Source organism: Rattus norvegicus, chromosome 1 (assembly GCF_036323735.1).
Source record: "Rattus norvegicus strain BN/NHsdMcwi chromosome 1, GRCr8, whole genome shotgun sequence".
Classification (NCBI taxonomy): domain Eukaryota; kingdom Metazoa; phylum Chordata; class Mammalia; order Rodentia; family Muridae; genus Rattus; species Rattus norvegicus.
Window position 1 is genome coordinate 119,496,592 of NC_086019.1, and position 27,200 is coordinate 119,523,791.

A 27,200-nucleotide genomic window follows, 5' to 3' on the forward strand; every position below is an offset into this window, starting at 1 on the left:
CTGTCCCAAGAGCTCCAGAAACCATCTCCTTGATAGCATTTGTTTTCTGATGAATACTGAAGTAAATTTTAGTAAGATCAAGAATGAAGCTGTGTGATGACACATAGAAGGGAATTGGTAGCCAAAGCCACACCTTCAACTTCAATCTACCCTACTGGCTAGGTTCCCTGTGGCCTGAGAGTTTCGTGAAAAATTTCGCGAAGCTCCCTTTGGGGCAATAATTCTCGGAGTGTCTTTTGATGCAGAAAATTTATCGCCAATTTCTTCATCTCTAAACTAAAGTCTTATTCCTGGGTTCCCCTTGCCATTGGAAATCCATCTCTGTGCACCAGCTTTGATTTGTGAGCCTGTGTGTGGACTGAAATTTCTCCAAATTCAAAAGGTATATTCATATTCCAGATCCCTCCATTTGTGTAGATAGTATCATCTAGGATCTCTTCCAAGATATTCAATTTTATGGCTGTATGAACTACAGGTAGAAAGGAACTTCTCTACATTTTTAATAGTGCAGTTCAAAGGGACAAAACATACTGAGAAGTGAAATTCATTTCTGACTGGGATTGCATTATTTTTAATTAAGAAACCTTTGATGGGCTGAAATTATTGGTCAAAATACTGAGGAATATCTTATAGGAATTTCACTCCATTAATCGTGATCATTTCACTCACCTGGGAATAGTGATCCACTGGACCGCAGGGGTGATGCCAGGTGACTGCAAGACATCAGAGCAGAGAGGGTAATGATGACAGGGTTGGTGTTGCAGACTTGCACACAAGCAGATTATGAGATTAGGTGCTAGTTGGCAGGCAGTGTTTGCCAGCACAGTTGCACTAAGATTGTCCAGGTTCCCACAGAGGGAAAAGTACACAAGGTCATCAGAGCAGCTCAGATGAGTCCCGCAAGTGGTCCTCAAAGAGACTAAGTAGTGCTTGTTACCCTGGCTCCCTGGTTGGGCCTCAGCGTAATCCTATTGAGCATGATTTTTATGTCATCATTCTGTTCTTGACTTTCTGTTGTCATCATTGACCCAGACACAGGTAGGACACAACTGTCAATAATGTAATTTCACCTGCACCATTGCTTACCTTGGCTGCCAACACTGCCTCATAATTTGAATCCTCACTTGCAAGTGCAGAGGGTACAAGGGCACAGCGCTCTTGTGTGGAATAAGGGTAGACCTAGCTTGAATTTGAAGACTGTCCTCTCTAAAAAGGAAAGAGCAAGATGTGAGGGCAATTGTATCCCTTCAGTTCATACAATCATATTAATTTTAAGGAGGCTGTTTAAGAAGTCTAATGTATGATGCCACTTAGCAGAATCCCTCTTGCAACATCCACTTCCATGCTGACATTCCCAACACATGGAAAGTTACTTCCCTAAGCGATCAATAGGTCAATAGGTACCCAAAACCAAATCATTGATGAAGGGGATGACACATGCTCTTGATCATATACACCGATCAAATCTTTCAATTGCTAAACATTGTCAGAAACCAAGGCAAAGGTGAATTTACCTGAGTAATATTGGAAGGACAATACACGAACAGTTACGTATACTTTAATCAAATTTTCATGAGATTGTGCATTTCAGATTTTATGTGCTAGGCTATGTTCATTCCTCCCCATTTCCATACTGCATGGTAACAATCAGTTCCCACAGCTGGTAAGTGAATGCTGAAGAGAATCTGTTGCCCAGAAGAAAGCAACAGGTATTTTGGCCATGAATCCCTGAGCGTTAGCACTCAGTGATTGCCATGTGATGAAACTCAGAATGTGACCAAAATTCGTGTGACTAGATCAGTTGGTGTTTGCAAGTATCCCATTGACATCACGTTCCTCTGTCCCAAGAGCTCCAGAAACCATCTCCTTGATAGCATTTGTTTTCTGATGAATACTGAAGTAAATTTTAGTAAGATCAAGAATGAAGCTGTGTGATGACACATAGAAGGGAATTGGTAGCCAAAGCCACACCTTCAACTTCAATCTACCCTACTGGCTAGGTTCCCTGTGGCCTGAGAGTTTCCTGAAAAATTTCGCGAAGCTCCCTTTGGGGCAATAATTCTCGGAGTGTCTTTTGATGCAGAAAATTTATCGCCAATTTCTTCATCTCTAAACTAAAGTCTTATTCCTGGGTTCCCCTTGCCATTGGAAATCCATCTCTGTGCACCAGCTTTGATTTGTGAGCCTGTGTGTGGACTGAAATTTCTCCAAATTCAAAAGGTATATTCATATTCCAGATCCCTCCATTTGTGTAGATAGTATCATCTAGGATCTCTTCCAAGATATTCAATTTTATGGCTGTATGAACTACAGGTAGAAAGGAACTTCTCTACATTTTTAATAGTGCAGTTCAAAGGGACAAAACATACTGAGAAGTGAAATTCATTTCTGACTGGGATTGCATTATTTTTAATTAAGAAACCTTTGATGGGCTGAAATTATTGGTCAAAATACTGAGGAATATCTTATAGGAATTTCAATCCATTATTCGTGATCATTTCACTCACCTGGGAATAGTGATCCACTGGACCGCAGGGGTGATGCCAGGTGACTGCAAGACATCAGAGCAGAGAGGGTAATGATGACAGGGTTGGTGTTGCAGACTTGCACACAAGCAGATTATGAGATTAGGTGCTAGTTGGCAGGCAGTGTTTGCCAGCACAGTTGCACTAAGATTGTCCAGGTTCCCACAGAGGGAAAAGAGCACAAGGTCATCAGAGCAGCTCAGATGAGTCCCGCAAGTGGTCCTCAAAGAGACTAAGTAGTGCTTGTTACCCTGGCTCCCTGGTTGGGCCTCAGCGTAATCCTATTGAGCATGATTTTTATGTCATCATTCTGTTCTTGACTTTCTGTTGTCATCATTGACCCAGACACAGGTAGGACACAACTGTCAATAATGTAATTTCACCTGCACCATTGCTTACCTTGGCTGCCAAAACTGCCTCAGAATTTGAATCCTCACTTGCAAGTGCAGAGTGTACAAGGGCACAGCGCTCTTGTGTGGAATAAGGGTAGACCTAGCTTGAATTTGAAGTCTGTCCTCTCTAAAAAGGAAAGAGCAAGATGTGAGGGCAATTGTATCCCTTCAGTTCATACAATCATATTAATTTTAAGGAGGCTGTTTAAGAAGTCTAATGTATGATGCCACTTAGCAGAATCACTCTTGCAACATCCACTTCCATGCTGACATTCCCAACACATGGAAAGTTACTTCCCTAAGCGATCAATAGGTCAATAGGTATCCAAAACCAAATCATTGATGAAGGGGATGACACATGCTCTTGATCATATACACCGATCAAATCTTTCAATTGCTAAACATTGTCAGAAACCAAGGCAAAGGTGAATTTACCTGAGTAATATTGGAAGGACAATACACGAACAGTTACGTATACTTTAATCAAATTTTCATGAGACTTGTGCATTTAAGATTTTATGTGCTAGGCTATGTTCATTCCTCCCCATTTCCATACTGCATGGTAACAATCAGTTCCCACAGCTGGTAAGTGAATGCTGAAGAGAATCTGTTGCCCAGAAGAAAGCAACAGGTATTTTGGCCATGAATCCCTGAGCGTTAGCACTCAGTGATTGCCATGTGATGAAACTCAGAATGTGACCAAAATTCGTGTGACTAGATCAGTTGGTGTTTGCAAGTATCCCATTGACATCACGTTCCTCTGTCCCAAGAGCTCCAGAAACCATCTCCTTGATAGCATTTGTTTTCTGATGAATACTGAAGTAAATTTTAGTAAGATCAAGAATGAAGCTGTGTGATGACACATAGAAGGGAATTGGTAGCCAAAGCCACACCTTCAACTTCAATCTACCCTACTGGCTAGGTTCCCTGTGGCCTGAGAGTTTCCTGAAAAATTTCGCGAAGCTCCCTTTGGGGCAATAATTCTCGGAGTGTCTTTTGATGCAGAAAATTTATCGCCAATTTCTTCATCTCTAAACTAAAGTCTTATTCCTGGGTTTCCCTTGCCATTGGAAATCCATCTCTGTGCACCAGCTTTGATTTGTGAGCCTGTGTGTGGACTGAAATTTCTCCAAATTCAAAAGGTATATTCATATTCCAGATCCCTCCATTTGTGTAGATAGTATCATCTAGGATCTCTTCCAAGATATTCAATTTTATGGCTGTATGAACTACAGGTAGAAAGGAACTTCTCTACATTTTTAATAGTGCAGTTCAAAGGGACAAAACATACTGAGAAGTGAAATTCATTTCTGACTGGGATTGCATTATTTTTAATTAAGAAACCTTTGATGGGCTGAAATTATTGGTCAAAATACTGAGGAATATCTTATAGGAATTTCAATCCATTATTCGTGATCATTTCACTCACCTGGGAATAGTGATCCACTGGACCGCAGGGGTGATGCCAGGTGACTGCAAGACATCAGAGCAGAGAGGGTAATGATGACAGGGTTGGTGTTGCAGACTTGCACACTAGCAGATTATGAGATTAGGTGCTAGTTGGCAGGCAGTGTTTGCCCGCACAGTTGCACTAAGATTGTCCAGGTTCCCACAGAGGGAAAAGAGCACAAGGTCATCAGAGCAGCTCAGATGAGTCCCGCAAGTGGTCCTCAAAGAGACTAAGTAGTGCTTGTTACCCTGGCTCCCTGGTTGGGCCTCAGCGTAATCCTATTGAGCATGATTTTTATGTCATCATTCTGTTCTTGACTTTCTGTTGTCATCATTGACCCAGACACAGGTAGGACACAACTGTCAATAATGTAATTTCACCTGCACCATTGCTTACCTTGGCTGCCAACACTGCCTCAGAATTTGAATCCTCACTTGCAAGTGCAGAGGGTACAAGGGCACAGCGCTCTTGTGTGGAATAAGGGTAGACCTAGCTTGAATTTGAAGACTGTCCTCTCTAAAAAGGAAAGAGCAAGATGTGAGGGCAATTGTATCCCTTCAGTTCATACAATCATATTAATTTTAAGGAGGCTGTTTAAGAAGTCTAATGTATGATGCCACTTAGCAGAATCACTCTTGCAACATCCACTTCCATGCTGACATTCCCAACACATGGAAAGTTACTTCCCTAAGCGATCAATAGGTCAATAGGTACCCAAAACCAAATCATTGATGAAGGGGATGACACATGCTCTTTGTCATATACACCGATCAAATCTTTCAATTGCTAAACATTGTCAGAAACCAAGGCAAAGGTGAATTTACCTGAGTAATATTGGAAGGACAATACACGAACAGTTACGTATACTTTAATCAAATTTTCATGAGACTTGTGCATTTCAGATTTTATGTGCTAGGCTATGTTCATTCCTCCCCATTTCCATACTGCATGGTAACAATCAGTTCCCACAGCTGGTAAGTGAATGCTGAAGAGAATCTGTTGCCCAGAAGAAAGCAACAGGTATTTTGGCCATGAATCCCTGAGCGTTAGAACTCAGTGATTGCCATGTGATGAAACTCAGAATGTGACCAAAATTCGTGTGACTAGATCAGTTGGTGTTTGCAAGTATCCCATTGACATCACGTTCCTCTGTCCCAAGAGCTCCAGAAACCATCTCCTTGATAGCATTTGTTTTCTGATGAATACTGAAGTAAATTTTAGTAAGATCAAGAATGAAGCTGTGTGATGACACATAGAAGGGAATTGGTAGCCAAAGCCACACCTTCAACTTCAATCTACCCTACTGGCTAGGTTCCCTGTGGCCTGAGAGTTTCGTGAAAAATTTCGCGAAGCTCCCTTTGGGGCAATAATTCTCGGAGTGTCTTTTGATGCAGAAAATTTATCGCCAATTTCTTCATCTCTAAACTAAAGTCTTATTCCTGGGTTCCCCTTGCCATTGGAAATCCATCTCTGTGCACCAGCTTTGATTTGTGAGCCTGTGTGTGGACTGAAATTTCTCCAAATTCAAAAGGTATATTCATATTCCAGATCCCTCCATTTGTGTAGATAGTATCATCTAGGATCTCTTCCAAGATATTCAATTTTATGGCTGTATGAACTACAGGTAGAAAGGAACTTCTCTACATTTTTAATAGTGCAGTTCAAAGGGACAAAACATACTGAGAAGTGAAATTCATTTCTGACTGGGATTGCATTATTTTTAATTAAGAAACCTTTGATGGGCTGAAATTATTGGTCAAAATACTGAGGAATATCTTATAGGAATTTCACTCCATTAATCGTGATCATTTCACTCACCTGGGAATAGTGATCCACTGGACCGCAGGGGTGATGCCAGGTGACTGCAAGACATCAGAGCAGAGAGGGTAATGATGACAGGGTTGGTGTTGCAGACTTGCACACAAGCAGATTATGAGATTAGGTGCTAGTTGGCAGGCAGTGTTTGCCAGCACAGTTGCACTAAGATTGTCCAGGTTCCCACAGAGGGAAAAGAGCACAAGGTCATCAGAGCAGTTCAGATGAGTCCCGCAAGTGGTCCTCAAAGAGACTAAGTAGTGCTTGTTACCCTGGCTCCCTGGTTGGGCCTCAGCGTAATCCTATTGAGCATGATTTTTATGTCATCATTCTGTTCTTGACTTTCTGTTGTCATCATTGACCCAGACACAGGTAGGACACAACTGTCAATAATGTAATTTCACCTGCACCATTGCTTACCTTGGCTGCCAACACTGCCTCAGAATTTGAATCCTCACTTGCAAGTGCAGAGGGTACAAGGGCACAGCGCTCTTGTGTGGAATAAGGGTAGACCTAGCTTGAATTTGAAGACTGTCCTCTCTAAAAAGGAAAGAGCAAGATGTGAGGGCAATTGTATCCCTTCAGTTCATACAATCATATTAATTTTAAGGAGGCTGTTTAAGAAGTCTAATGTATGATGCCACTTAGCAGAATCACTCTTGCAACATCCACTTCCATGCTGACATTCCCAACACATGGAAAGTTACTTCCCTAAGCGATCAATAGGTCAATAGGTACCCAAAACCAAATCATTGATGAAGGGGATGACACATGCTCTTGATCATATACACCGATCAAATCTTTCAATTACTAAACATTGTCAGAAACCAAGGCAAAGGTGAATTTACCTGAGTAATATTGGAAGGACAATACACGAACAGTTACGTATACTTTAATCAAATTTTCATGAGACTTGTGCATTTCAGACTTATGTGCTAGGCTATGTTCATTCTTCCCCATTTCCGTACTGTATGGTAACAATCAGTTCCCACAGCTGGTAAGTGAATGCTGAAGAGAATCTGTTGCCCAGAGGAAAGCAACAAGTATTTTGACCATGAATCCCTGAGCATTAGCACTCAGTGATTGCCATGTGATGAAACTCAGAATGTGACCAAAATTCGTGTGACTAGATCAGTTGGTGTTTGCAAGTATCCCATTGACATCACGTTCCTCTGTCCCAAGAGCTCCAGAAACCATCTCCTTGATAGCATTTGTTTTCTGATGAATACTGAAGTAAATTTTAGTAAGATCAAGAATGAAGCTGTGTGATGACACATAGAAGGGAATTGGTAGCCAAAGCCACACCTTCAACTTCAATCTACCCTACTGGCTAGGTTCCCTGTGGCCTGAGAGTTTCGTGAAAAATTTGCGAAGCTCCCTTTGGGGCAATAATTCTCGGAGTGTCTTTTGATGCAGAAAATTTATCGCCAATTTCTTCATCTCTAAACTAAAGTCTTATTCCTGGGTTCCCCTTGCCATTGGAAATCCATCTCTGTGCACCAGCTTTGATTTGTGAGCCTGTGTGTGGACTGAAATTTCTCCAAATTCAAAAGGTATATTCATATTCCAGATCCCTCCATTTGTGTAGATAGTATCATCTAGGATCTCTTCCAAGATATTCAATTTTATGGCTGTATGAACTACAGGTAGAAAGGAACTTCTCTACATTTTTAATAGTGCAGTTCAAAGGGACAAAACATACTGAGAAGTGAAATTCATTTCTGACTGGGATTGCATTATTTTTAATTAAGAAACCTTTGATGGGCTGAAATTATTGGTCAAAATACTGAGGAATATCTTATAGGAATTTCACTCCATTAATCGTGATCATTTCACTCACCTGGGAATAGTGATCCACTGGACCGCAGGGGTGATGCCAGGTGACTGCAAGACATCAGAGCAGAGAGGGTAATGATGACAGGGTTGGTGTTGCAGACTTGCACACAAGCAGATTATGAGATTAGGTGCTAGTTGGCAGGCAGTGTTTGCCAGCACAGTTGCACTAAGATTGTCCAGGTTCCCACAGAGGGAAAAGAGCACAAGGTCATCAGAGCAGCTCAGATGAGTCCCGCAAGTGGTCCTCAAAGAGACTAAGTAGTGCTTGTTACCCTGGCTCCCTGGTTGGGCCTCAGCGTAATCCTATTGAGCATGATTTTTATGTCATCATTCTGTTCTTGACTTTCTGTTGTCATCATTGACCCAGACACAGGTAGGACACAACTGTCAATAATGTAATTTCACCTGCACCATTGCTTACCTTGGCTGCCAACACTGCCTCAGAATTTGAATCCTCACTTGCAAGTGCAGAGGGTACAAGGGCACAGCGCTCTTGTGTGGAATAAGGGTAGACCTAGCTTGAATTTGAAGACTGTCCTCTCTAAAAAGGAAAGAGCAAGATGTGAGGGCAATTGTATCCCTTCAGTTCATACAATCATATTAATTTTAAGGAGGCTGTTTAAGAAGTCTAATGTATGATGCCACTTAGCAGAATCACTCTTGCAACATCCACTTCCATGCTGACATTCCCAACACATGGAAAGTTACTTCCCTAAGCGATCAATAGGTCAATAGGTACCCAAAACCAAATCATTGATGAAGGGGATGACACATGCTCTTGATCATATACACCGATCAAATCTTTCAATTGCTAAACATTGTCAGAAACCAAGGCAAAGGTGAATTTACCTGAGTAATATTGGAAGGACAATACACGAACAGTTACGTATACTTTAATCAAATTTTCATGAGACTTGTGCATTTCAGACTTATGTGCTAGGCTATGTTCATTCTTCCCCATTTCCGTACTGTATGGTAACAATCAGTTCTCACAGCTGGTAAGTGAATGCTGAAGAGAATCTGTTGCCCAGAGGAAAGCAACAAGTATTTTGACCATGAATCCCTGAGCATTAGCACTCAGTGATTGCCATGTGATGAAACTCAGAATGTGACCAAAATTCGTGTGACTAGATCAGTTGGTGTTTGCAAGTATCCCATTGACATCACGTTCCTCTGTCCCAAGAGCTCCAGAAACCATCTCCTTGATAGCATTTGTTTTCTGATGAATACTGAAGTAAATTTTAGTAAGATCAAGAATGAAGCTGTGTGATGACACATAGAAGGGAATTGGTAGCCAAAGCCACACCTTCAACTTCAATCTACCCTACTGGCTAGGTTCCCTGTGGCCTGAGAGTTTCGTGAAAAATTTGCGAAGCTCCCTTTGGGGCAATAATTCTCGGAGTGTCTTTTGATGCAGAAAATTTATCGCCAATTTCTTCATCTCTAAACTAAAGTCTTATTCCTGGGTTCCCCTTGCCATTGGAAATCCATCTCTGTGCACCAGCTTTGATTTGTGAGCCTGTGTGTGGACTGAAATTTCTCCAAATTCAAAAGGTATATTCATATTCCAGATCCCTCCATTTGTGTAGATAGTATCATCTAGGATCTCTTCCAAGATATTCAATTTTATGGCTGTATGAACTACAGGTAGAAAGGAACTTCTCTACATTTTTAATAGTGCAGTTCAAAGGGACAAAACATACTGAGAAGTGAAATTCATTTCTGACTGGGATTGCATTATTTTTAATTAAGAAACCTTTGATGGGCTGAAATTATTGGTCAAAATACTGAGGAATATCTTATAGGAATTTCACTCCATTAATCGTGATCATTTCACTCACCTGGGAATAGTGATCCACTGGACCGCAGGGGTGATGCCAGGTGACTGCAAGACATCAGAGCAGAGAGGGTAATGATGACAGGGTTGGTGTTGCAGACTTGCACACAAGCAGATTATGAGATTAGGTGCTAGTTGGCAGGCAGTGTTTGCCAGCACAGTTGCACTAAGATTGTCCAGGTTCCCACAGAGGGAAAAGAGCACAAGGTCATCAGAGCAGTTCAGATGAGTCCCGCAAGTGGTCCTCAAAGAGACTAAGTAGTGCTTGTTACCCTGGCTCCCTGGTTGGGCCTCAGCGTAATCCTATTGAGCATGATTTTTATGTCATCATTCTGTTCTTGACTTTCTGTTGTCATCATTGACCCAGACACAGGTAGGACACAACTGTCAATAATGTAATTTCACCTGCACCATTGCTTACCTTGGCTGCCAACACTGCCTCAGAATTTGAATCCTCACTTGCAAGTGCAGAGGGTACAAGGGCACAGCGCTCTTGTGTGGAATAAGGGTAGACCTAGCTTGAATTTGAAGACTGTCCTCTCTAAAAAGGAAAGAGCAAGATGTGAGGGCAATTGTATCCCTTCAGTTCATACAATCATATTAATTTTAAGGAGGCTGTTTAAGAAGTCTAATGTATGATGCCACTTAGCAGAATCACTCTTGCAACATCCACTTCCATGCTGACATTCCCAACACATGGAAAGTTACTTCCCTAAGCGATCAATAGGTCAATAGGTACCCAAAACCAAATCATTGATGAAGGGGATGACACATGCTCTTGATCATATACACCGATCAAATCTTTCAATTGCTAAACATTGTCAGAAACCAAGGCAAAGGTGAATTTACCTGAGTAATATTGGAAGGACAATACACGAACAGTTACGTATACTTTAATCAAATTTTCATGAGACTTGTGCATTTCAGACTTATGTGCTAGGCTATGTTCATTCTTCCCCATTTCCGTACTGTATGGTAACAATCAGTTCCCACAGCTGGTAAGTGAATGCTGAAGAGAATCTGTTGCCCAGAGGAAAGCAACAAGTATTTTGACCATGAATCCCTGAGCATTAGCACTCAGTGATTGCCATGTGATGAAACTCAGAATGTGACCAAAATTCGTGTGACTAGATCAGTTGGTGTTTGCAAGTATCCCATTGACATCACGTTCCTCTGTCCCAAGAGCTCCAGAAACCATCTCCTTGATAGCATTTGTTTTCTGATGAATACTGAAGTAAATTTTAGTAAGATCAAGAATGAAGCTGTGTGATGACACATAGAAGGGAATTGGTAGCCAAAGCCACACCTTCAACTTCAATCTACCCTACTGGCTAGGTTCCCTGTGGCCTGAGAGTTTCGTGAAAAATTTGCGAAGCTCCCTTTGGGGCAATAATTCTCGGAGTGTCTTTTGATGCAGAAAATTTATCGCCAATTTCTTCATCTCTAAACTAAAGTCTTATTCCTGGGTTCCCCTTGCCATTGGAAATCCATCTCTGTGCACCAGCTTTGATTTGTGAGCCTGTGTGTGGACTGAAATTTCTCCAAATTCAAAAGGTATATTCATATTCCAGATCCCTCCATTTGTGTAGATAGTATCATCTAGGATCTCTTCCAAGATATTCAATTTTATGGCTGTATGAACTACAGGTAGAAAGGAACTTCTCTACATTTTTAATAGTGCAGTTCAAAGGGACAAAACATACTGAGAAGTGAAATTCATTTCTGACTGGGATTGCATTATTTTTAATTAAGAAACCTTTGATGGGCTGAAATTATTGGTCAAAATACTGAGGAATATCTCATAGGAATTTCAATCCATTAATCGTGATCATTTCACTCACCTGGGAATAGTGATCCACTGGACCGCAGGGGTGATGCCAGGTGACTGCAAGACATCAGAGCAGAGAGGGTAATGATGACAGGGTTGGTGTTGCAGACTTGCACACAAGCAGATTATGAGATTAGGTGCTAGTTGGCAGGCAGTGTTTGCCAGCACAGTTGCACTAAGATTGTCCAGGTTCCCACAGAGGGAAAAGAGCACAAGGTCATCAGAGCAGCTCAGATGAGTCCCGCAAGTGGTCCTCAAAGAGACTAAGTAGTGCTTGTTACCCTGGCTCCCTGGTTGGGCCTCAGCGTAATCCTATTGAGCATGATTTTTATGTCATCATTCTGTTCTTGACTTTCTGTTGTCATCATTGACCCAGACACAGGTAGGACACAACTGTCAATAATGTAATTTCACCTGCACCATTGCTTACCTTGGCTGCCAACACTGCCTCAGAATTTGAATCCTCACTTGCAAGTGCAGAGGGTACAAGGGCACAGCGCTCTTGTGTGGAATAAGGGTAGACCTAGCTTGAATTTGAAGACTGTCCTCTGTAAAAAGGAAAGAGCAAGATGTGATGGCAATTGTATCCCTTCAGTTCATACAATCATATTAATTTTAAGGAGGCTGTTTAAGAAGTCTAATGTATGATGCCACTTAGCAGAATCCCTCTTGCAACATCCACTTCCATGCTGACATTCCCAACACATGGAAAGTTACTTCCCTAAGCGATCAATAGGTCAATAGGTACCCAAAACCAAATCATTGATGAAGGGGATGACACATGCTCTTTGTCATATACACCGATCAAATCTTTCAATTGCTAAACATTGTCAGAAACCAAGGCAAAGGTGAATTTACCTGAGTAATATTGGAAGGACAATACACGAACAGTTACGTATACTTTAATCAAATTTTCATGAGACTTGTGTATTTCAGATTTTATGTGCTAGGCTATGTTCATTCCTCCCCATTTCCATACTGCATGGTAACAATCAGTTCCCACAGCTGGTAAGTGAATGCTGAAGAGAATCTGTTGCCCAGAAGAAAGCAACAGGTATTTTGGCCATGAATCCCTGAGCGTTAGCACTCAGTGATTGCCATGTGATGAAACTCAGAATGTGACCAAAATTCGTGTGACTAGATCAGTTGGTGTTTGCAAGTATCCCATTGACATCACGTTCCTCTGTCCCAAGAGCTCCAGAAACCATCTCCTTGATAGCATTTGTTTTCTGATGAATACTGAAGTAAATTTTAGTAAGATCAAGAATGAAGCTGTGTGATGACACATAGAAGGGAATTGGTAGCCAAAGCCACACCTTCAACTTCAATCTACCCTACTGGCTAGGTACCCTGTGGCCTGAGAGTTTCGTGAAAAATTTCGCGAAGCTCCCTTTGGGGCAATAATTCTCGGAGTGTCTTTTGATGCAGAAAATTTATCGCCAATTTCTTCATCTCTAAACTAAAGTCTTATTCCTGGGTTCCCCTTGCCATTGGAAATCCATCTCTGTGCACCAGCTTTGATTTGTGAGCCTGTGTGTGGACTGAAATTTCTCCAAATTCAAAAGGTATATTCATATTCCAGATCCCTCCATTTGTGTAGATAGTATCATCTAGGATCTCTTCCAAGATATTCAATTTTATGGCTGTATGAACTACAGGTAGAAAGGAACTTCTCTACATTTTTAATAGTGCAGTTCAAAGGGACAAAACATACTGAGAAGTGAAATTCATTTCTGACTGGGATTGCATTATTTTTAATTAAGAAACCTTTGATGGGCTGAAATTATTGGTCAAAATACTGAGGAATATCTTATAGGAATTTCACTCCATTAATCGTGATCATTTCACTCACCTGGGAATAGTGATCCACTGGACCGCAGGGGTGATGCCAGGTGACTGCAAGACATCAGAGCAGAGAGGGTAATGATGACAGGGTTGGTGTTGCAGACTTGCACACAAGCAGATTATGAGATTAGGTGCTAGTTGGCAGGCAGTGTTTGCCAGCACAGTTGCACTAAGATTGTCCAGGTTCCCACAGAGGGAAAAGAGCACAAGGTCATCAGAGCAGTTCAGATGAGTCCCGCAAGTGGTCCTCAAAGAGACTAAGTAGTGCTTGTTACCCTGGCTCCCTGGTTGGGCCTCAGCGTAATCCTATTGAGCATGATTTTTATGTCATCATTCTGTTCTTGACTTTCTGTTGTCATCATTGACCCAGACACAGGTAGGACACAACTGTCAATAATGTAATTTCACCTGCACCATTGCTTACCTTGGCTGCCAACACTGCCTCAGAATTTGAATCCTCACTTGCAAGTGCAGAGGGTACAAGGGCACAGCGCTCTTGTGTGGAATAAGGGTAGACCTAGCTTGAATTTGAAGACTGTCCTCTCTAAAAAGGAAAGAGCAAGATGTGAGGGCAATTGTATCCCTTCAGTTCATACAATCATATTAATTTTAAGGAGGCTGTTTAAGAAGTCTAATGTATGATGCCACTTAGCAGAATCACTCTTGCAACATCCACTTCCATGCTGACATTCCCAACACATGGAAAGTTACTTCCCTAAGCGATCAATAGGTCAATAGGTACCCAAAACCAAATCATTGATGAAGGGGATGACACATGCTCTTGATCATATACACCGATCAAATCTTTCAATTGCTAAACATTGTCAGAAACCAAGGCAAAGGTGAATTTACCTGAGTAATATTGGAAGGACAATACACGAACAGTTACGTATACTTTAATCAAATTTTCATGAGACTTGTGCATTTCAGACTTATGTGCTAGGCTATGTTCATTCTTCCCCATTTCCGTACTGTATGGTAACAATCAGTTCCCACAGCTGGTAAGTGAATGCTGAAGAGAATCTGTTGCCCAGAGGAAAGCAACAAGTATTTTGACCATGAATCCCTGAGCATTAGCACTCAGTGATTGCCATGTGATGAAACTCAGAATGTGACCAAAATTCGTGTGACTAGATCAGTTGGTGTTTGCAAGTATCCCATTGACATCACGTTCCTCTGTCCCAAGAGCTCCAGAAACCATCTCCTTGATAGCATTTGTTTTCTGATGAATACTGAAGTAAATTTTAGTAAGATCAAGAATGAAGCTGTGTGATGACACATAGAAGGGAATTGGTAGCCAAAGCCACACCTTCAACTTCAATCTACCCTACTGGCTAGGTTCCCTGTGGCCTGAGAGTTTCGTGAAAAATTTGCGAAGCTCCCTTTGGGGCAATAATTCTCGGAGTGTCTTTTGATGCAGAAAATTTATCGCCAATTTCTTCATCTCTAAACTAAAGTCTTATTCCTGGGTTCCCCTTGCCATTGGAAATCCATCTCTGTGCACCAGCTTTGATTTGTGAGCCTGTGTGTGGACTGAAATTTCTCCAAATTCAAAAGGTATATTCATATTCCAGATCCCTCCATTTGTGTAGATAGTATCATCTAGGATCTCTTCCAAGATATTCAATTTTATGGCTGTATGAACTACAGGTAGAAAGGAACTTCTCTACATTTTTAATAGTGCAGTTCAAAGGGACAAAACATACTGAGAAGTGAAATTCATTTCTGACTGGGATTGCATTATTTTTAATTAAGAAACCTTTGATGGGCTGAAATTATTGGTCAAAATACTGAGGAATATCTCATAGGAATTTCAATCCATTAATCGTGATCATTTCACTCACCTGGGAATAGTGATCCACTGGACCGCAGGGTTGATGCCAGGTGACTGCAAGACATCAGAGCAGAGAGGGTAATGATGACAGGGTTGGTGTTGCAGACTTGCACACAAGCAGATTATGAGATTAGGTGCTAGTTGGCAGGCAGTGTTTGCCAGCACAGTTGCACTAAGATTGTCCAGGTTCCCACAGAGGGAAAAGAGCACAAGGTCATCAGAGCAGCTCAGATGAGTCCCGCAAGTGGTCCTCAAAGAGACTAAGTAGTGCTTGTTACCCTGGCTCCCTGGTTGGGCCTCAGCGTAATCCTATTGAGCATGATTTTTATGTCATCATTCTGTTCTTGACTTTCTGTTGTCATCATTGACCCAGACACAGGTAGGACACAACTGTCAATAATGTAATTTCACCTGCACCATGGCTTACCTTGGCTGCCAACACTGCCTCAGAATTTGAATCCTCACTTGCAAGTGCAGAGGGTACAAGGGCACAGCGCTCTTGTGTGGAATAAGGGTAGACCTAGCTTGAATTTGAAGTCTGTCCTCTCTAAAAAGGAAAGAGCAAGATGTGAGGGCAATTGTATCCCTTCAGTTCATACAATCATGTTAATTTTAAGGAGGCTGTTTAAGAAGTCTAATGTATGATGCCACTTAGCAGAATCACTCTTGCAACATCCACTTCCATGCTGACATTCCCAACACATGGAAAGTTACTTCCCTAAGCGATCAATAGGTCAATAGGTACCCAAAACCAAATCATTGATGAAGGGGATGACACATGCTCTTTGTCATATACACCGATCAAATCTTTCAATTGCTAAACATTGTCAGAAACCAAGGCAAAGGTGAATTTACCTGAGTAATATTGGAAGGACAATACACGAACAGTTACGTATACTTTAATCAAATTTTCATGAGACTTGTGCATTTCAGACTTATGTGCTAGGCTATGTTCATTCTTCCCCATTTCCGTACTGTATGGTAACAATCAGTTCCCACAGCTGGTAAGTGAATGCTGAAGAGAATCTGTTGCCCAGAGGAAAGCAACAAGTATTTTGACCATGAATCCCTGAGCATTAGCACTCAGTGATTGCCATGTGATGAAACTCAGAATGTGACCAAAATTCGTGTGACTAGATCAGTTGGTGTTTGCAAGTATCCCATTGACATCACGTTCCTCTGTCCCAAGAGCTCCAGAAACCATCTCCTTGATAGCATTTGTTTTCTGATGAATACTGAAGTAAATTTTAGTAAGATCAAGAATGAAGCTGTGTGATGACACATAGAAGGGAATTGGTAGCCAAAGCCACACCTTCAACTTCAATCTACCCTACTGGCTAGGTACCCTGTGGCCTGAGAGTTTCGTGAAAAATTTCGCGAAGCTCCCTTTGGGGCAATAATTCTCGGAGTGTCTTTTGATGCAGAAAATTTATCGCCAATTTCTTCATCTCTAAACTAAAGTCTTATTCCTGGGTTCCCCTTGCCATTGGAAATCCATCTCTGTGCACCAGCTTTGATTTGTGAGCCTGTGTGTGGACTGAAATTTCTCCAAATTCAAAAGGTATATTCATATTCCAGATCCCTCCATTTGTGTAGATAGTATCATCTAGGATCTCTTCCAAGATATTCAATTTTATGGCTGTATGAACTACAGGTAGAAAGGAACTTCTCTACATTTTTAATAGTGCAGTTCAAAGGGACAAAACATACTGAGAAGTGAAATTCATTTCTGACTGGGATTGCATTATTTTTAATTAAGAAACCTTTGATGGGCTGAAATTATTGGTCAAAATACTGAGGAATATCTTATAGGAATTTCAATCCATTAATCGTGATCATTTCACTCACCTGGGAATAGTGATCCACTGGACCGCAGGGGTGATGCCAGGTGACTGCAAGACATCAGAGCAGAGAGGGTAATGATGACAGGGTTGGTGTTGCAGACTTGCACACAAGCAGATTATGAGATTAGGTGCTAGTTGGCAGGCAGTGTTTGCCAGCACAGTTGCACTAAGATTGTCCAGGTTCCCACAGAGGGAAAAGAGCACAAGGTCATCAGAGCAGCTCAGATGAGTCCCGCAAGTGGTCCTCAAAGAGACTAAGTAGTGCTTGTTACCCTGGCTCCCTGGTTGGGCCTCAGCGTAATCCTATTGAGCATGATTTTTATGTCATCATTCTGTTCTTGACTTTCTGTTGTCATCATTGACCCAGACACAGGTAGGACACAACTGTCAATAATGTAATTTCACCTGCACCATTGCTTACCTTGGCTGCCAACACTGCCTCAGAATTTGAATCCTCACTTGCAAGTGCAGAGGGTACAAGGGCACAGCGCTCTTGTGTGGAATAAGGGTAGACCTAGCTTGAATTTGAAGACTGTCCTCTGTAAAAAGGAAAGAGCAAGATGTGATGGCAATTGTATCCCTTCAGTTCATACAATCATATTAATTTTAAGGAGGCTGTTTAAGAAGTCTAATGTATGATGCCACTTAGCAGAATCCCTCTTGCAACATCCACTTCCATGCTGACATTCCCAACACACGGAAAGTTACTTCCCTAAGCGATCAATAGGTCAATAGGTACCCAAAACCAAATCATTGATGAAGGGGATGACACATGCTCTTTGTCATATACACCGATCAAATCTTTCAATTGCTAAACATTGTCAGAAACCAAGGCAAAGGTGAATTTACCTGAGTAATATTGGAAGGACAATACACGAACAGTTACGTATACTTTAATCAAATTTTCATGAGACTTGTGTATTTCAGATTTTATGTGCTAGGCTATGTTCATTCCTCCCCATTTCCATACTGCATGGTAACAATCAGTTCCCACAGCTGGTAAGTGAATGCTGAAGAGAATCTGTTGCCCAGAAGAAAGCAACAGGTATTTTGGCCATGAATCCCTGAGCGTTAGCACTCAGTGATTGCCATGTGATGAAACTCAGAATGTGACCAAAATTCGTGTGACTAGATCAGTTGGTGTTTGCAAGTATCCCATTGACATCACGTTCCTCTGTCCCAAGAGCTCCAGAAACCATCTCCTTGATAGCATTTGTTTTCTGATGAATACTGAAGTAAATTTTAGTAAGATCAAGAATGAAGCTGTGTGATGACACATAGAAGGGAATTGGTAGCCAAAGCCACACCTTCAACTTCAATCTACCCTACTGGCTAGGTACCCTGTGGCCTGAGAGTTTCGTGAAAAATTTCGCGAAGCTCCCTTTGGGGCAATAATTCTCGGAGTGTCTTTTGATGCAGAAAATTTATCACCAATTTCTTCATCTCTAAACTAAAGTCTTATTCCTGGGTTCCCCTTGCCATTGGAAATCCATCTCTGTGCACCAGCTTTGATTTGTGAGCCTGTGTGTGGACTGAAATTTCTCCAAATTCAAAAGGTATATTCATATTCCAGATCCCTCCATTTGTGTAGATAGTATCATCTAGGATCTCTTCCAAGATATTCAATTTTATGGCTGTATGAACTACAGGTAGAAAGGAACTTCTCTACATTTTTAATAGTGCAGTTCAAAGGGACAAAACATACTGAGAAGTGAAATTCATTTCTGACTGGGATTGCATTATTTTTAATTAAGAAACCTTTGATGGGCTGAAATTATTGGTCAAAATACTGAGGAATATCTTATAGGAATTTCACTCCATTAATCGTGATCATTTCACTCACCTGGGAATAGTGATCCACTGGACCGCAGGGGTGATGCCAGGTGACTGCAAGACATCAGAGCAGAGAGGGTAATGATGACAGGGTTGGTGTTGCAGACTTGCACACAAGCAGATTATGAGATTAGGTGCTAGTTGGCAGGCAGTGTTTGCCAGCACAGTTGCACTAAGATTGTCCAGGTTCCCACAGAGGGAAAAGTGCACAAGGTCATCAGAGCAGCTCAGATGAGTCCCGCAAGTGGTCCTCAAAGAGACTAAGTAGTGCTTGTTACCCTGGCTCCCTGGTTGGGCCTCAGCGTAATCCTATTGAGCATGATTTTTATGTCATCATTCTGTTCTTGACTTTCTGTTGTCATCATTGACCCAGACACAGGTAGGACACAACTGTCAATAATGTAATTTCACCTGCACCATGGCTTACCTTGGCTGCCAACACTGCCTCAGAATTTGAGTCCTCACTTGCAAGTGCAGAGGGTACAAGGGCACAGCGCTCTTGTGTGGAATAAGGGAAGACCTAGCTTGAATTTGAAGACTGTCCTCTCTAAAAAGGAAAGAGCAAGATGTGAGGGCAATTGTATCCCTTCAGTTCATACAATCATGTTAATTTTAGGAGGCTGTTTAAGAAGTCTAATGTATGATGCCACTTAGTAGAATCCCTCTTGCAACATCCACTTCCATGCTGACATTCCCAACACATGGAAAGTTACTTCCCTAAGCGATCAATAGGTCAATAGGTACCCAAAACCAAATCATTGATGAAGGGGATGACACATGCTCTTGATCATATACACCGATCAAATCTTTCAATTGCTAAACATTGTCAGAAACCAAGGCAAAGGTGAATTTACCTGAGTAATATTGGAAGGACAATACACGAACAGTTACGTATACTTTAATCAAATTTTCATGAGACTTGTGCATTTCAGACTTATGTGCTAGGCTATGTTCATTCTTCCCCATTTCCGTACTGTATGGTAACAATCAGTTCCCACAGCTGGTAAGTGAATGCTGAAGAGAATCTGTTGCCCAGAGGAAAGCAACAAGTATTTTGACCATGAATCCCTGAGCATTAGCACTCAGTGATTGCCATGTGAGGAAACTCAGAATGTGACCAAAATTCGTGTGACTAGATCAGTTGGTGTTTGCAAGTATCCCATTGACATCACGTTCCTCTGTCCCAAGAGCTCCAGAAACCATCTCCTTGATAGCATTTGTTTTCTGATGAATACTGAAGTAAATTTTAGTAAGATCAAGAATGAAGCTGTGTGATGACACATAGAAGGGAATTGATAGCCAAAGCCACACCTTCAACTTCAATCTACCCTACTGGCTAGGTTCCCTGTGGCCTGAGAGTTTCGTGAAAAATTTCGCGAAGCTCCCTTTGGGGCAATAATTCTTGGAGTGTCTTTTGATGCAGAAAATTTATCGCCAATTTCTTCATCTCTAAACTAAAGTCTTATTCCTGGGTTCCCCTTGCCATTGGAAATCCATCTCTGTGCACCAGCTTTGATTTGTGAGCCTGTGTGTGGACTGAAATTTCTCCAAATTCAAAAGGTATATTCATATTCCAGATCCCTCCATTTGTGTAGATAGTATCATCTAGGATCTCTTCCAAGATATTCAATTTTATGGCTGTATTAACTACAGGTATAAAGGAACTTCTCTACATTTTTAATAGTGCAGTTCAAAGGGACAAAACATACTGAGAAGTGAAATTCATTTCTGACTGGGATTGCATTATTTTTAATTAAGAAACCTTTGATGGGCTGAAATTATTGGTCAAAATACTGAGGAATATCTTATAGGAATTTCAATCCATTATTCGTGATCATTTCACTCACCTGGGAATAGTGATCCACTGGACCGCAGGGGTGATGCCAGGTGACTGCAAGACATCAGAGCAGAGAGGGTAATGATGACAGGGTTGGTGTTGCAGACTTGCACACAAGCAGATTATGAGATTAGGTGCTAGTTGGCAGGCAGTGTTTGCCAGCACAGTTGCACTAAGATTGTCCAGGTTCCCACAGAGGGAAAAGAGCACAAGGTCATCAGAGCAGCTCAGATGAGTCCCGCAAGTGGTCCTCAAAGAGACTAAGTAGTGCTTGTTACCCTGGCTCCCTGGTTGGGCCTCAGCGTAATCCTATTGAGCATGATTTTTATGTCATCATTCTGTTCTTGACTTTCTGTTGTCATCATTGACCCAGACACAGGTAGGACACAACTGTCAATAATGTAATTTCACCTGCACAATTGCTTACCTTGGCTGCCAACACTGCCTCAGAATTTGAATCCTCACTTGCAAGTGCAGAGGGTACAAGGGCACAGCGCTCTTGTGTGGAATAAGGGTAGACCTAGCTTGAATTTGAAGTCTGTCCTCTCTAAAAAGGAAAGAGCAAGATGTGAGGGCAATTGTATCCCTTCAGTTCATACAATCATATTAATTTTAAGGAGGCTGTTTAAGAAGTCTAATGTATGATGCCACTTAGCAGAATCACTCTTGCAACATCCACTTCCATGCTGACATTCCCAACACATGGAAAGTTACTTCCCTAAGCGATCAATAGGTCAATAGGTACCCAAAACCAAATCATTGATGAAGGGGATGACACATGCTCTTTGTCATATACACCGATCAAATCTTTCAATTGCTAAACATTGTCAGAAACCAAGGCAAAGGTGAATTTACCTGAGTAATATTGGAAGGACAATACACGAACAGTTACGTATACTTTAATCAAATTTTCATGAGACTTGTGCATTTCAGACTTATGTGCTAGGCTATGTTCATTCTTCCCCATTTCCGTACTGTATGGTAACAATCAGTTCCCACAGCTGGTAAGTGAATGCTGAAGAGAATCTGTTGCCCAGAGGAAAGCAACAAGTATTTTGACCATGAATCCCTGAGCATTAGCACTCAGTGATTGCCATGTGATGAAACTCAGAATGTGACCAAAATTCGTGTGACTAGATCAGTTGGTGTTTGCAAGTATCCCATTGACATCACGTTCCTCTGTCCCAAGAGCTCCAGAAACCATCTCCTTGATAGCATTTGTTATCTGATGAATAATGAAGTAAATTTTAGTAAGATCAAGAATGAAGCTGTGTGATGACACATAGAAGGGAATTGGTAGCCAAAGCCACACCTTCAACTTCAATCTACCCTACTGGCTAGGTTCCCTGTGGCCTGAGAGTTTCGTGAAAAATTTCGCGAAGCTCCCTTTGGGGCAATAATTCTTGGAGTGTCTTTTGATGCAGAAAATTTATCGCCAATTTCTTCATCTCTAAACTAAAGTCTTATTCCTGGGTTCCCCTTGCCATTGGAAATCCATCTCTGTGCACCAGCTTTGATTTGTGAGCCTGTGTGTGGACTGAAATTTCTCCAAATTCAAAAGGTATATTCATATTCCAGATCCCTCCATTTGTGTAGATAGTATCATCTAGGATCTCTTCCAAGATATTCAATTTTATGGCTGTATGAACTACAGGTAGAAAGGAACTTCTCTACATTTTTAATAGTGCAGTTCAAAGGGACAAAACATACTGAGAAGTGAAATTCATTTCTGACTGGGATTGCATTATTTTTAATTAAGAAACCTTTGATGGGCTGAAATTATTGGTCAAAATACTGAGGAATATCTTATAGGAATTTCAATCCATTAATCGTGATCATTTCACTCACCTGGGAATAGTGATCCACTGGACCGCAGGGGTGATGCCAGGTGACTGCAAGACATCAGAGCAGAGAGGGTAATGATGACAGGGTTGGTGTTGCAGACTTGCACACAAGCAGATTATGAGATTAGGTGCTAGTTGGCAGGCAGTGTTTGCCAGCACAGTTGCACTAAGATTGTCCAGGTTCCCACAGAGGGAAAAGAGCACAAGGTCATCAGAGCAGCTCAGATGAGTCCCGCAAGTGGTCCGTAAAGAGACTAAGTAGTGCTTGTTACCCTGGCTCCCTGGTTGGGCCTCAGCGTAATCCTATTGAGCATGATTTTTATGTCATCATTCTGTTCTTGACTTTCTGTTGTCATCATTGACCCAGACACAGGTAGGACACAACTGTCAATAATGTAATTTCACCTGCACCATTGCTTACCTTGGCTGCCAACACTGCCTCAGAATTTGAATCCTCACTTGCAAGTGCACAGGGTACAAGGGCACAGCGCTCTTGTGTGGAATAAGGGTAGACCTAGCTTGAATTTGAAGACTGTCCTCTCTAAAAAGGAAAGAGCAAGATGTGAGGGCAATTGTATCCCTTCAGTTCATACGATCATATTAATTTTAAGGAGGCTGTTTAAGAAGTCTAATGTATGATGCCACTTAGCAGAATCACTCTTGCAACATCCACTTCCATGCTGACATTCCCAACACACGGAAAGTTACTTCCCTAAGCGATCAATAGGTCAATAGGTACCCAAAACCAAATCATTGATGAAGGGGATGACACATGCTCTTGATCATATACACCGATCAAATCTTTCAATTGCTAAACATTGTCAGAAACCAAGGCAAAGGTGAATTTACCTGAGTAATATTGGAAGGACAATACACGAACAGTTACGTATACTTTAATCAAATTTTCATGAGACTTGTGCATTTCAGACTTATGTGCTAGGCTATGTTCATTCTTCCCCATTTCCGTACTGTATGGTAACAATCAGTTCCCACAGCTGGTAAGTGAATGCTGAAGAGAATCTGTTGCCCAGAGGAAAGCAACAAGTATTTTGACCATGAATCCCTGAGCATTAGCACTCAGTGATTGCCATGTGATGAAACTCAGAATGTGACCAAAATTCGTGTGACTAGATCAGTTGGTGTTTGCAAGTATCCCATTGACATCACGTTCCTCTGTCCCAAGAGCTCCAGAAACCATCTCCTTGATAGCATTTGTTTTCTGATGAATACTGAAGTAAATTTTAGTAAGATCAAGAATGAAGCTGTGTGATGACACATAGAAGGGAATTGATAGCCAAAGCCACACCTTCAACATCAATCTACCCTACTGGCTAGGTTCCCTGTGGCCTGAGAGTTTCGTGAAAAATTTCGCGAAGCTCCCTTTGGGGCAATAATTCTTGGAGTGTCTTTTGATGCAGAAAATTTATCGCCAATTTCTTCATCTCTAAACTAAAGTCTTATTCCTGGGTTCCCCTTGCCATTGGAAATCCATCTCTGTGCACCAGCTTTGATTTGTGAGCCTGTGTGTGGACTGAAATTTCTCCAAATTCAAAAGGTATATTCATATTCCAGATCCCTCCATTTGTGTAGATAGTATCATCTAGGATCTCTTCCAAGATATTCAATTTTATGGCTGTATGAACTACAGGTAGAAAGGAACTTCTCTACATTTTTAATAGTGCAGTTCAAAGGACAAAACATACTGAGAAGTGAAATTCATTTCTGACTGGGATTGCATTATTTTTAATTAAGAAACCTTTGATGGGCTGAAATTATTGGTCAAAATACTGAGGAATATCTCATAGGAATTTCAATCCATTAATCGTGATCATTTCACTCACCTGGGAATAGTGATCCACTGGACCGCAGGGGTGATGCCAGGTGACTGCAAGACATCAGAGCAGAGAGGGTAATGATGACAGGGTTGGTGTTGCAGACTTGCACACAAGCAGATTATGAGATTAGGTGCTAGTTGGCAGGCAGTGTTTGCCAGCACAGTTGCACTAAGATTGTCCAGGTTCCCACAGAGGGAAAAGAGCACAAGGTCATCAGAGCAGCTCAGATGAGTCCCGCAAGTGGTCCTCAAAGAGACTAAGTAGTGCTTGTTACCCTGGCTCCCTGGTTGGGCCTCAGCGTAATCCTATTGAGCATGATTTTTATGTCATCATTCTGTTCTTGACTTTCTGTTGTCATCATTGACCCAGACACAGGTAGGACACAACTGTCAATAATGTAATTTCACCTGCACCATTGCTTACCTTGGCTGCCAACACTGCCTCAGAATTTGAATCCTCACTTGCAAGTGCAGAGGGTACAAGGGCACAGCGCTCTTGTGTGGAATAAGGGTAGACCTAGCTTGAATTTGAAGACTGTCCTCTCTAAAAAGGAAAGAGCAAGATGTGAGGGCAATTGTATCCCTTCAGTTCATACAATCATATTAATTTTAAGGAGGCTGTTTAAGAAGTCTAATGTATGATGCCACTTAGCAGAATCACTCTTGCAACATCCACTTCCATGCTGACATGCCCAACACATGGAAAGTTACTTCCCTAAGCGATCAATAGGTCAATAGGTACCCAAAACCAAATAATTGATGAAGGGGATGACACATGCTCTTTGTCATATACACCGATCAAATCTTTCAATTGCTAAACATTGTCAGAAACCAAGGCAAAGGTGAATTTACCTGAGTAATATTGGAAGGACAATACACGAAAAGTTACGTATACTTTAATCAAATTTTCATGAGACTTGTGCATTTCAGATTTTATGTGCTAGGCTATGTTCATTCCTCCCCATTTCCATACTGCATGGTAACAATCAGTTCCCACAGCTGGTAAGTGAATGCTGAAGAGAATCTGTTGCCCAGAAGAAAGCAACAGGTATTTTGGCCATGAATCCCTGAGCGTTAGCACTCAGTGATTGCCATGTGATGAAACTCAGAATGTGACCAAAATTCGTGTGACTAGATCAGTTGGTGTTTGCAAGTATCCCATTGACATCACGTTCCTCTGTCCCAAGAGCTCCAGAAACCATCTCCTTGATAGCATTTGTTTTCTGATGAATACTGAAGTAAATTTTAGTAAGATCAAGAATGAAGCTGTGTGATGACACATAGAAGGGAATTGGTAGCCAAAGCCACACCTTCAACTTCAATCTACCCTACTGGCTAGGTTCCCTGTGGCCTGAGAGTTTCGTGAAAAATTTCGCGAAGCTCCCTTTGGGGCAATAATTCTTGGAGTGTCTTTTGATGCAGAAAATTTATCGCCAATTTCTTCATCTCTAAACTAAAGTCTTATTCCTGGGTTCCCCTTGCCATTGGAAATCCATCTCTGTGCACCAGCTTTGATTTGTGAGCCTGTGTGTGGACTGAAATTTCTCCAAATTCAAAAGGTATATTCATATTCCAGATCCCTCCATTTGTGTAGATAGTATCATCTAGGATCTCTTCCAAGATATTCAATTTTATGGCTGTATGAACTACAGGTAGAAAGGAATTTCTCTACATTCTTAATAGTGCAGTTCAAAGGGACAAAACATACTGAGAAGTGAAATTCATTTCTGACTGGGATTGCATTATTTTTAATTAAGAAACCTTTGATGGGCTGAAATTATTGGTCAAAATACTGAGGAATATCTTATAGGAATTTCAATCCATTAATCGTGATCATTTCACTCACCTGGGAATAGTGATCCACTGGACCGCAGGGGTGATGCCAGGTGACTGCAAGACATCAGAGCAGAGAGGGTAATGATGACAGGGTTGGTGTTGCAGACTTGCACACAAGCAGATTATGAGATTAGGTGCTAGTTGGCAGGCAGTGTTTGCCAGCACAGTTGCACTAAGATTGTCCAGGTTCCCACAGAGGGAAAAGAGCACAAGGTCATCAGAGCAGCTCAGATGAGTCCCGCAAGTGGTCCTCAAAGAGACTAAGTAGTGCTTGTTACCCTGGCTCCCTGGTTGGGCCTCAGCGTAATCCTATTGAGCATGATTTTTATGTCATCATTCTGTTCTTGACTTTCTGTTGTCATCATTGACCCAGACACAGGTAGGACACAACTGTCAATAATGTAATTTCACCTGCACAATTGCTTACCTTGGCTGCCAACACTGCCTCAGAATTTGAATCCTCACTTGCAAGTGCAGAGGGTACAAGGGCACAGCGCTCTTGTGTGGAATAAGGGTAGACCTAGCTTGAATTTCAAGACTGTCCTCTCTAAAAAGGAAAGAGCAAGATGTGAGGGCAATTGTATCCCTTCAGTTCATACAATCATATTAATTTGAAGGAGGCTGTTTAAGAAGTCTAATGTATGATGCCACTTAGCAGAATCACTCTTGCAACATCCACTTCCATGCTGACATTCCCAACACATGGAAAGTTACTTCCCTAAGCGATCAATAGGTCAATAGGTACCCAAAACCAAATCATTGATGAAGGGGATGACACATGCTCTTTGTCATATACACCGATCAAATCTT

The 27,200-nt window shown here is 41.5% G+C and overlaps 15 non-coding genes across 15 annotated transcripts; all 15 read right to left on the reverse strand.

The window, feature by feature from the left end:
- Positions 1–952: 952 nt before the first annotated feature.
- LOC134485345 (small nucleolar RNA SNORD115) lies at positions 953–1,030 on the reverse strand. Its single transcript, XR_010063384.1, has one exon. It is a non-coding gene; the product is annotated as a small nucleolar RNA SNORD115 (small nucleolar RNA).
- A 1,760-nt stretch (positions 1,031–2,790) lies between these two features.
- On the reverse strand, positions 2,791–2,868 carry LOC134485346 (small nucleolar RNA SNORD115). The gene has a single exon (XR_010063385.1). It is a non-coding gene; the product is annotated as a small nucleolar RNA SNORD115 (small nucleolar RNA).
- A 1,761-nt stretch (positions 2,869–4,629) lies between these two features.
- LOC134485347 (small nucleolar RNA SNORD115) lies at positions 4,630–4,707 on the reverse strand. The gene has a single exon (XR_010063386.1). It is a non-coding gene; the product is annotated as a small nucleolar RNA SNORD115 (small nucleolar RNA).
- A 1,761-nt stretch (positions 4,708–6,468) lies between these two features.
- Positions 6,469–6,546, reverse strand: LOC134485348 (small nucleolar RNA SNORD115). The gene has a single exon (XR_010063387.1). It is a non-coding gene; the product is annotated as a small nucleolar RNA SNORD115 (small nucleolar RNA).
- A 1,759-nt stretch (positions 6,547–8,305) lies between these two features.
- LOC134485349 (small nucleolar RNA SNORD115) lies at positions 8,306–8,383 on the reverse strand. The gene has a single exon (XR_010063388.1). It is a non-coding gene; the product is annotated as a small nucleolar RNA SNORD115 (small nucleolar RNA).
- Positions 8,384–10,142: 1,759 nt separating this feature from the next.
- On the reverse strand, positions 10,143–10,220 carry LOC134485350 (small nucleolar RNA SNORD115). The gene has a single exon (XR_010063389.1). It is a non-coding gene; the product is annotated as a small nucleolar RNA SNORD115 (small nucleolar RNA).
- Positions 10,221–11,979: 1,759 nt separating this feature from the next.
- LOC134485351 (small nucleolar RNA SNORD115) lies at positions 11,980–12,057 on the reverse strand. The gene has a single exon (XR_010063390.1). It is a non-coding gene; the product is annotated as a small nucleolar RNA SNORD115 (small nucleolar RNA).
- A 1,761-nt stretch (positions 12,058–13,818) lies between these two features.
- On the reverse strand, positions 13,819–13,896 carry LOC134485352 (small nucleolar RNA SNORD115). Its single transcript, XR_010063391.1, has one exon. It is a non-coding gene; the product is annotated as a small nucleolar RNA SNORD115 (small nucleolar RNA).
- Positions 13,897–15,655: 1,759 nt separating this feature from the next.
- LOC134485353 (small nucleolar RNA SNORD115) lies at positions 15,656–15,733 on the reverse strand. Its single transcript, XR_010063392.1, has one exon. It is a non-coding gene; the product is annotated as a small nucleolar RNA SNORD115 (small nucleolar RNA).
- A 1,760-nt stretch (positions 15,734–17,493) lies between these two features.
- LOC134485354 (small nucleolar RNA SNORD115) lies at positions 17,494–17,571 on the reverse strand. Its single transcript, XR_010063393.1, has one exon. It is a non-coding gene; the product is annotated as a small nucleolar RNA SNORD115 (small nucleolar RNA).
- A 1,761-nt stretch (positions 17,572–19,332) lies between these two features.
- On the reverse strand, positions 19,333–19,410 carry LOC134485355 (small nucleolar RNA SNORD115). Its single transcript, XR_010063394.1, has one exon. It is a non-coding gene; the product is annotated as a small nucleolar RNA SNORD115 (small nucleolar RNA).
- A 1,759-nt stretch (positions 19,411–21,169) lies between these two features.
- Positions 21,170–21,247, reverse strand: LOC134485356 (small nucleolar RNA SNORD115). Its single transcript, XR_010063395.1, has one exon. It is a non-coding gene; the product is annotated as a small nucleolar RNA SNORD115 (small nucleolar RNA).
- A 1,760-nt stretch (positions 21,248–23,007) lies between these two features.
- On the reverse strand, positions 23,008–23,085 carry LOC134485357 (small nucleolar RNA SNORD115). Its single transcript, XR_010063396.1, has one exon. It is a non-coding gene; the product is annotated as a small nucleolar RNA SNORD115 (small nucleolar RNA).
- Positions 23,086–24,844: 1,759 nt separating this feature from the next.
- LOC134485358 (small nucleolar RNA SNORD115) lies at positions 24,845–24,922 on the reverse strand. The gene has a single exon (XR_010063397.1). It is a non-coding gene; the product is annotated as a small nucleolar RNA SNORD115 (small nucleolar RNA).
- Positions 24,923–26,683: 1,761 nt separating this feature from the next.
- On the reverse strand, positions 26,684–26,761 carry LOC134485359 (small nucleolar RNA SNORD115). Its single transcript, XR_010063398.1, has one exon. It is a non-coding gene; the product is annotated as a small nucleolar RNA SNORD115 (small nucleolar RNA).
- Positions 26,762–27,200: the final 439 nt, after the last annotated feature.